This window comes from Lynx canadensis, chromosome F2 (assembly GCF_007474595.2).
Source record: "Lynx canadensis isolate LIC74 chromosome F2, mLynCan4.pri.v2, whole genome shotgun sequence".
Classification (NCBI taxonomy): Eukaryota; Metazoa; Chordata; class Mammalia; order Carnivora; family Felidae; genus Lynx; species Lynx canadensis.
The window spans coordinates 76,673,924-76,684,876 of NC_044320.2; positions in this window are offsets into that span (position 1 = coordinate 76,673,924).

Sequence of the window (10,953 nt, forward strand, 5' to 3'; positions counted from 1 at the left end):
GTCTTTCTAAAAGGTTTTAGACTTTAACAGAGAAGTTTTAAACTATGTCCTCTCCACAGTCATTCATCAAATATAATGTGTATGTCATACTTAACATGTTTTGTATCATCTTTGTTTTCTCTTTGTTAACAGAGCAAAATGTTATTCCGATGTGGGGTGGGGGGGAGGTGGGGATTGCATAAACAAGTGGCGGTCTTAGTTCACCCTTTAGAAGCATAGGAAATATGAAGAAATGGGTCCCCCTAGTGTTCAGCATGTGCTACTGCAACATGCGAGAGCCATAACTTGTATCCGAACTTCTCAAACTTTAATGTGTACAAAAATTATCTGGGGATCTTATTAAATTATCTGGGGATCTTAAAATTATCTGGCAGATTCTTATTCAGAAAGTGAGGGGTGAGGACTGAGATTCTGCATTGCTAACAAGCTCCCAGGGGATGCCCATGGTGCTGGTTCATGGTATTTCAATGAGTTTGATAGTCGTGTAAATAGAATCAGAAAGTTGTAAATATATGTAAAGATCTTTTTACATGTTAAAAATTCAGAAGTCAAACTCATTTTCCCCTTTTCTACAAAAGGTTCTATGTTCATTGAAATGAACTGGCGTTGTTGAATTACTAGTTTCAGAACAGCCAATTGCCCTAAATGAAATTCCTTTAATTACCAACCCTTCCTTTTTTGTAACTACAGCATCTAGGAACATGTCTACTTACTCCTTTGCCCATGCCTTACTGTTAAAACAGTTCTAAAAGTAACATTCCCATGTTCTATTTTGTCTCCCCAGCAGCTGGCACTGGCTAAATTGTACCAGGTGCCCAGCCTAATTGTCTAGAGACAGAAATTCTCCAGGAGAGAGAGCAAAACGCAGGGGGCACAAAACGCGTGGCCTCTGGCCACAAAGCTGCAGGGAGGCCCAGCAAGCAGGGTTCACTATGAGATTCTGCCACGTAAGGAAAGAAGTCCGTGTTTTAGGCGCTGTCTTCCCTGAAGCAATCCACAGAATGTCTTTACAAACATGATGAGCGCGCGTGATTATTGGACCTTCATTCTGCTCAGCACTTGCTAAACGATCTGCATACCTCTTCTGTCGTTCTCAGCACCAGTCGTACTGAAGAAGGCAGTAATGCTCCTGCTGTTTGGCCGGGGAGGCTGCTGAGGCTTAGAGCTCTAATCGTTCTCCTGGGTAAGCAGCTGCTCTGGGACACACACCCAGGACCGCTTCATTCAAAACTCTCACTTTAAGCCACTTCGCTACCACATTTAATGCTAGCTTGACAGTGCACAACTTCCGGGCTTCTCTTCCTTAGACTGTTTGCAGCTGGATTTCAAATACGTGTGCATAGTGTATCACCTCAAAAAGCAAGAGTTTATCTATTCTGTATCCTTAAGATGCTAGCAGGGACTGTAAACGTCAGTTTTCCAAACTTGGGAAAGTCAGCGTCTATAGCTCTATAGTAAGAGACTTCAGTGAAAATCAACAGCCACTGTTGTCACCTTTAGTTTGCTCCCTGCCCTCCTCCTCCCCATTCTTTTTTATGGTCACCAACTCCAGGCAATGAAGAACTTGGGTTGGCCATGCCTAGACTGAGGTGCCAGCTCCTATAAAATTAAAGGTGAACCAGAGTATTGGGAGTAAGTCACTTACAGCATTTACTGCACTGTGATTTCAGTATTCATTCATTTAGCTGTCTGTTCCCTTCTACTGGTCTGTGTGTGCCTGCGGGGCAATGACTTTGCCTTTCTGATTTTAGTATTCCGGTGTTTAGCCTTGCATCTAGTGTGTGAGTACTTTATATTTGTTGAGTATATACATTAATGAATAATTAATGATTCAAATTAAGTCAGACCAAAATCAAAAGTAGAAATTCCCTGAGAAATGTTCACATTTGGCCACTAGGTGGCAGCCTTGCCTAATCTTAGACGGCTAAATTGCTCCGTGTGGTGTCTTGGTGTGTGTGGGTGGGTGGGTGGGTGTGTGTGTGTGTGTGTGTGTGTGTGTGTGTGATGTTGACAGTCTCCACTTGAAGAAAGAACAATTTAGAACCATTTAGAGCTATAAAGAGCCTCAGAGGTCATCGTTCCTTACTTCTGTGGATCCTTCACGACTATTTTTCAAAGTAGAAGGCCAACATCTCACTCTCAACAGCTACTACATACACAAAGCCAAGAGATGGCTAGGTAAACGAAGGAAAAGGCATGGACAATCCATTCATCTCAACATCTGAGAATGGACACCAGCTTCTTCTCCAACTTCAAACAATATCCAGCAGCATCTAATGCTTGCTTTGGAATTCTCCCTTTTCATTCTTCAGTCAATACAATGAAATTACAGAGATACTACAAATGACATTCACAAGTGAGAAACAGTAAATGTGCATTAGGATGACTCCCCCACCCCAATCCCCTCAGGAGTTAGTTTTGTTCTAGGCAATGTGACTCCAGGGGGAAACTAGGCTCAGCACCAGTACCACTGCATGGCAGCTGGGCTGTGCCCTAATTATTTCTCATCAGATGTGACTCCTAGCGGAAGGCAGAGCAAATAAATTCCTACCTCTCTCTCCCTTCAGTAACCTCTCGGTCTATGAACAGTAATCATGACCTATCTCCAGGGCAGCTCCTACCTGAGGAATTGTCCCCACCCGTATACTGGAGAGGCAATAAAAAGAGACCCACCTACCCCAAGAACTTTCCTGGACCAGAGTCATTCTTTACACTCAAGATAAACAACCTCCTACATTATAAATCTCTGGTCCTTGAGACCTATGGCCTTGTGTTATAAAATCATCTTTGAGTGGTGACTTGACGTTGACAGAATATTGGAGGCAGAGAAAAGAAAGACCCATAAGCTTCTGACTGATAGGAGAAGGCACTGCTAAGAAAAAGTTTTAAGACGTGTAGGAAGTACACAAGAAAAAGCATAGAATTCTTACACTTGAACAACCTGGCTGCAATTTTATGGCATGACACGTAGTATGTCTACTGCTATCATTTTATTTTAAACAAATTTTACACTGAAAAATGTCTTGATTTTAAAATATTTTAAAGTATGGGGTACCTGGCTGGCTCAGTCAGTAAAGCATGTGACTCTCGATCTCCAGGTCATGAGTTCAAGCCCCATGTTGGGCATAGAGATTACTTTAAAAATATATATATTCTTACACTTCCAGTAATAAAGGTATTTTTGCCACATGCAGAGCAAATTACTAAATCAGAAATGAATAAGAGACACTAATACCAACCTTATGGAAATAAAAAGGATTATAAGAGAACACTGTAAATAATAGCATGCCAACTAATTAGGTATTCTAGGTGAAATGGATGAACAGCTAGAAAGACATAAACTACCAAAATGGATTCAAAAAGAAGAGAAATTTTGAAAAGATGTCTAACAAGAGATTGAATTGACAATTTTTGAAAACTTCCCAATAAAGTAATTCATTAATTTAACTTAATAATTTAATTGAATTTAATTGAATTGAATTGAATTTAATTTAACAACTTCCCACAAAGGAAAGCACAGTATCAGATTACTTCACTAGTGAATTCTATCAAAAAGTTTTTTTAATGTTTATTTATTTATTTTTGAGAGAGAGAGAGAGAGAGAGAGAGAGGCAGAGAAAGAGGGAGAGGGAATCCCAATCAGGCTCTGCACTGTCAGTCACTGTGCCAACTGGGCCACCCAGCTTCCCCCTCTACCAAAGATTTAAAGAAGAATTAACATCAACTCTTCACAAACTCCTTAAAAACCAACAAAAAAACAAAAAACAAAACAGGAGAGAACACTTCCAAATCATTCTATTTGCCCAGTATTTTTTTTTTTAATTTTTTTTTTCAACGTTTATTTATTTTTGGGACAGAGAGAGACAGAGCATGAATGGGGGAGGGGCAGAGAGAGAGGGAGACACAGAATCAGAAACAGGCTCCGAGCCATCAGCCCAGAGCCTGACGCGGGGCTCGAACTCACGGAGTGCGAGATCGTGACCTGGCTGAAGTCGGACGCTTAACCGACTGCGCCACCCAGGCGCCCCTTGCCCAGTATTAATTACTAAACCAGATCAAGACATCAAACTAAAACTAAACCAGATCAAGACATCAAAAGACATCAAGACATCAAAAGAAAACATCAAATATTGGGGCGCCTGGGTGGCTCAGTCAGTTAAGCGTCTGCCTTCAGCTCAGGTCATGATCTCACGGTTAGTGGGTTCAAGCCCATCAGGCTCTGTGCTGACAGTGCAGACCCTGCTTCCAATCTTCTGTCTCCCTCTCTCTCTGCCCCTCCCCCACTTGCTCTCTCTCTGAAAAATAAGATCAACATTTTTTAAGTTTATTAAAAAGTTTTAAAAGAAAACATCAAATATAATTATATATGCAAAAATAATCAACAAAATACTAGCAAACCAAATTCAACAACATATAAAAATGATTATGTACCATGATCAAGTGGAATTTATCCCAGATACACAAGGTTTAGTATATCTGAAAATCAATCAAAGCAATACACCACCTTAATAGAATAAACTACAAAAACCACGTGATCATCTCAAAGACACAGAAAAGGCATTTGGCAAAATCCACCACCCATTCATGATAAAAGATGATAAATCCAACACCCATTCATGATAAAACACTCAATAAAATAGGAATAGAGGGGATTTCCTTACCCTGATAAAGCGCATGTATAAAAAACCCACAATCATTGTTAAAGGTGATAGACTAGATAGATTTTACTCAAAATCAAGAACAAGGCTGACTGAATCCACTACTACTGTTCAACGTTGTCTTGGAAGTTGTACCAAGGACAATTAGGGAAAGAAAAGAAAAGGGAAAAGAAAAGAGGGAGGAAAGGAAAGGAAAGGAAAGGAAAGGAAAGGAAAGGAAAGGAAAGAAAAAAAAGAAAGAAAAAAAGAAAGAAAAAAAGAAAGAAAGAAAGAAAGAAAGAAAGAAAAGAAAAGAAAAGGAAAGGAAAAAGAAAAGAGGAAAGAAGGGCGCCTGGGTGGCTCAGTCGGTTAAGCCTCTGACTTCAGCTCATGTCATGATCTTGCAATCCATGAGTTTGAGCCCCATCAGGCCCTGTGCTGACAGCTCAGAGCCTGGAGCCTGCTTTGGATTTGGTGTCTCCCTCTCTCTGTCCTTACCCTGCTCGTGCTCTGTCTCTCTCTGTCTCAAAAATAAATAAACATTAAAAAATTAAAAAAAAAAAAAGAAAGCATCCAATTTGTAAAGAGAAGGCAAACTATTCATAAAGGACACCTTTATGTTTTGAGTCAATAAACAAATATTAGCCCAAAATAAATCAAATGCCTAAATATAAAAACAAAAACTATAAAGCCCACAGAAGAAAACCTAGGAGTAAATCGTCACAATCTTGGATTAAGAAATCACTGGATATGACACCAAAATATGAACAATAATTGATACAACAATTGAAACAACAAATTGAGGGGCTCCTGGGTGGCTCAGTGAGTTAAGTGTCTGACTTCAGCTCAGGTCATGATCTCACAGTTTGTGAGTTTGAGCCCCGTGTCAGGCTCTGTGCTGACAGCTCAGAGCCTGGAACCTGCTTCGGATTCTGTGTCTCCGTCTCTCTCTGCCCCTCCCCTGCTTGTGCTCTCTCTCTCTGTGAATCTCTCTCTCTCTCTCTCAAAAATAAGCACTAAAAAAAAAGAAACAACAAATTGATGATTTGGACTTTAGAAAAATTTAAAACTTTTCTGCATGAAAGGACACTATCAAAAAGCTGAAAAGATACCCCACAGAATGAGAGAAAACATTTGCAAATCATATATCTAATCAAGTTTTGTATCTTCAGTATATAAAGAACTATTACAACTCAACAATTAAAAGACAAATAACCCAATTAAAAAATGGACAAAGCACATGAACAGATAGTCTTCCAAAGAAAGTACATAAGTGGCAAATAAGCCAATGAAGGTGATGATTATATCACTAGGTATTCGGGAAATGCAAATGAAAACCAAAATGAGATACTATGTCACACTCACGAGAAAGGCTACAGGAAAAAACAAACAGACAGACAAACAAAAACCAGTCAGTCTTGGCAAAGATGTGGAAAATTGGAACCCTGGTAAATGGCTGGTGGGAACATAAAGTGGTACAGCTAATGTGGACAAGTTTGGCAGTTCCCCAGAAAGTTAAATATAGAATTACCAGACGACCCGGTAATTCTACTCCTTGGTATATATACCCAAGAGAATTGAAAACAGATACTCAAACAAATCCTTGCACGTGAATGTTCAGAGAAGCACTGATCATGGTAGCCAAAAGGTGGAAATAGCCCAAATGGCCATCAACAGATGAATGGATAAATAAATTGTGCTACATACACACAATGGAATATTATTCAGCCACAAAGAGGACTGAGGTTCTCATATATGTTATGACATGGACGAACTTTGGAAACGTCATGCTAAGTGAAAGGAGCCAGACACAAAAGACCACAGACTGTATGACTCCATTTAAGTGACAAATCCAGAATAGATCATTCCATAATGGTAGAAAGCAGATTGGTGGTTGTCAGGGACAGGGGAGAATGGATAGTGACTGCTGAACGGGTACAGGTCTCCTTTTAGCATGATGAAAATGCTCTGGAACTCGACAGAGGTAGTAGTCACACAACATTGTACATGTCCTAAATTGCACTGAATTGTTTAAAGTCGTTAATTTTGTTATGTGAATTCACTTCAATGAAGAAAATTGCTGTGAGGATGAAAAGAAGAACATTTATTCTCTGTAATGTCCAACCCTTACCTTATTCCCTATGACCTTCCTTTGCTTCTTTGCTCCAACAAGAGTTCAAAAGGTCTTAGAGAGCTTTATAAATGCGATGCTTCCTTCCTTGGTGGCAGTGCAATGCCCACTGCTCCCTGTGCATGAAAGGATTGCTCTCTCTGCCTTAGTTCACACCTACTTGGATTTGGTCACTTCAGAAGCCTTCCATGACCTCCCTGATGAGATCAAATTCCCTTTTGATATGCTGTCATCATCACACATAATTCTCAATCCAGCAATTATTACCTTTATAATGTTCAATTCATTTGCATAAGTATCTCTGCCAATTAGACTGTAAAGTGCAGGAGGGCAAAGATTAGGTTGTTTTGTTTTGTTTTGTTTTGTTTTGTTGGAGAGAGGGCGCACACAAGCACAGCCTCTATCTGCAAGGGAGGGGCAGAAGAAGAGGGAGAGAGAATATATGTATTTTTTAATATTTATTTATTTTTGAGAGAGCCATGACAGAAAGCGAGTGGGTTAGGGGCAGAGAGAAAGGGAGACACAGAATCCGAAGCAGGCTCCAGGCTCTGAGCTGTCAGCACAGAGTCTGACACTGGGCTCGAACTCACGAACTATGAGATCATGACCTGAGCTGAAGTCAGATGCTCAACTGACTGAGCCACCCAGGCGCCCGGAGGGAGAGAGAGAATCTTAGGCAGGCTCCACGATCAGCATGAAGCCCTACAATGGGCTCAATCTCACAACCTTCAGATCATGACCTGAGCTGAAATCAAGAGTCAGACATTTAATCACCTGAGCCACCCAGATGCCCGACAAAGATTATGTTTTATTCATCATGGCATACCCAGGGTTCAGTACTGAGGAGGTACTCAATAAACAAGCATTTGAATGTTTAATAGAATAAATGAATATTTGAAAATTCTTTGCACAGCGCCTTGCATATATGAGGTTCTTTACATGTAAAAAACAACCATTTTGGGAAAGAGTTTCGTGGTTCCTCAAAAAGTTAAACAAAGAATTATCATATGATCCAATGATTCCACTTGTAGGTATAAACCCCTCAAAAAACTGAAAGTAGGGACTCAAGCAGATGCTCACACACTAATGTTCATAGCAGCATTATTCACAAGAGTCAAAAGGTGAAAACAGCTCAAATGTCCATCGTTATTTGAATGAATAAGCAAAGTGTTGTAGATCCGTAAGGTGGAATATTACTCTGCAATAAAAAAGAATGAAGCACTGATACATGCTGCAACATGGATGGACCTCAAAAAATATTATGTCAAGTGAAAGAAATGAGACACAAAAGATCACATCTTTATCATATACTGATGTGAAATTTTCAGAATGGGCAAATCTACAGAGACAGGAAGTAGATTGGTAATTGCCTTGGGATGGGGAGAGGAGAAAAGAATAGATACTGACTGCTAATGAGCATGGCTTCTTTTCGTGATTATGGGAAAGCCCTTTAATTAGACTGTGGTGATGGTTGAATAACTTTGTAAGTATATCAAAAACTATCACACGCTGAGAATCACTATTATATGTGAATTATCTCAATAAAGCTGTTTTTAAAAAAATAAAAATGTACTAGAAAAAGAAGAGCAAATTAAATCTAACATAGACAAAGAAAGGAAATAATAACAATAAGCAGAAATCAAGAAAATTAAAAACAAAAAATAGAGAAAATCAATGAAACTAAAAACTCGTTTTTTGAGATGATCAATAAACCTGATAAACCTTGGGGCACCTGGGTGGCTCAGTCGGTTAAGCAGCTGACTCTTGATTTCACATCAGGTCATCATCTCATGGTTTCCTGAGTTTGAGCCCTGCGTCAGGCACTGCACTGACAGCACAGAACCTTCTTGGGATTCTGTCTCTCCCTCTCTCTGCCCCTCCCTGCTCTCTCTCTTTCTCAAAATAAAACAAAAAAGAAAACTGATAAACCTCTAATCAGTCCAATCAAAAAAAAAAAAAAAAATGAAGGAACATGCAAATTACAATCAGGAACTAGGGAGAGATATCTCTATAGATCCTACAGAACTAAAAAGAATATTAAAGGTATATTAATAATTTCATACCCATAAATTTGACAATGTAGATGAATGACCAAATCCTTGAAATGTACAAATTACCAAAGTCTATTTAAAGAAAAATAAATAACCTTAATAGTCCTGTATCTATTAAAGAAATAAAATTTATAGTTAAAAATCTGGGGTGCCTGGGTGGCTCAGTCAATTGAACGTCCAACTCTTGATTTTGGCCCAGGTCATAATCTCGCAGTTTGTGAGTTCGAGCCCCACATCAGCCTCTGAGTGCAGAGCCTCCTCAGGATTCTGTCTCTCTCTCTCTCTCTCTCTCTCTCTGCCCCTCCCCCACTCAGTCCCTTTCAAAATAAATAAACTTTATAGTTAAAAACTTTATCACATAACTACAGACTCAGGTGGTTACACTGGCAAATTCTTTAAGATATTTAATAATATCAATTTTACACAGTCTTCCAGACAATAAAAGATTATTCTTCCCAATTCATTTTAAGAGACAGCATTATCCTGACACCAAAACCAGGAAACAAAAATAGTACCAGAAAAAATATTACAAATTGATATCCTTCATGGGCAAAGGTGAAATAAAATCCTAATAAAATATTAACAAGGGGCGCCTGGGTGGCGCAGTCGGTTAAGCGTCCGACTTCAGCCAGGACTTCAGCCAGGTCACGATCTCGCGGTCCGTGAGTTCGAGCCCCGCATCAGGCTTTGGGCTGATGGCTCAGAGCCTGGAGCCTGTTTCCGATTCTGTGTCTCCCTCTCTCTCTGCCCCTCCCCCGTTCATGCTCTGTCTCTCTCTGTCCCAAAAATAAATAAACGTTGAAAAAAAAAAATTAAAAAAAAATATATTAACAAATCTTGGGATTGCACGGTTAGTTCAACATTAGAAAATCAATGTACTTCATCATATCAAGAAACTAAAGAAAACAAATATACGATCATCTCAATAAATGTAGAAAAAGCATTTGACAAATTCAACTAATATTCATGACAAAAACTCTCAGCAAACTAAGGATTAAAAAGCAATTTTAAAAAAGCTTCCTCAAATTCAAAAAGGTTATGTACAAATAATATATAGCCTGCATCATCTTTAATAGTAAAAGACTAAATGCTCTCTAAGATCTGGAACAAGGCTAGGATGTGTGTTCTCACCACTTTCATTTGTCATCACATCTTCATACTGGAGGTCCTAGCTAGCGCAATAATACAAAACAAAGTAGGGTTGGGGCACCTGGGTGGCTCAGTCAGTTAAGTGGCCGACTTCAGCTCAGGTCATGATCTTGCGGTCCATGAGTTCGAGCCCCGCGTCGGGCTCTGTGCTGACAGCTCGGAGCCTGGAGTCTGCTTCTGTTTCTGTGTCTCCCTCTCTCTCTGCCCTTCCCCCATTCGTGCTCTGTCTCTCTCTGCCTTTCAAAAATGAATAAATGTTAAAAAAAAAATTTTTTTTTTTAAACAAAGCAGGGTTGCAGGGATGGGATACAAACCAGACAAGAAGAAATAAAGTTGTCACTATCTGCAGATGACATGATTGTCTACATAGAAAACAGCCCCCACACACACAACTACCAAAAAGCTACTAGAACTAATAGTTGAGTTTAGCTTGGTTGCAGAATAAAAGGTCAACATTTTACAGAATCAATTTTGTTAATATGTTTATTTAAAAATATTTTTTAATGTTTATTTATTTTTGAGACAATGCGAGAGACAGAGTGCAAGCAGCGAAGGGGCAGACGGAGGGAGACACAGAATCCAAAGCGGGATCCAGGCTCCAGGCTGTCAGCCCAGAGCCTGACCCGGGGCTCGAACTCACAAACAGTGAGATCATGACCTGAGCCAAAGTCAGACACTTAACCGACTGAGCCACTCAGGCGCCCCTATTTGTTTATTTTATTTTTTTATTTTTTTAAAACTATTTTTTTTTCAACGTTTATTTATTTTTGGGACAGAGAGAGACACAGCATGAACGGGGGAGGGGCAGAGAGAGAGGGAGACACAGAATCGGAAACAGGCTCCAGGCTCTGAGCCATCAGCCCAGAGCCTGACCCGGGGCTCGAACTCACAAACAGTGAGATTATGACCTGAGCCAAAGTCAGACACTTAACCGACTGAACCACTCAGGCGCCCTATTTATTTTTAATATATACAGTTAGAAATT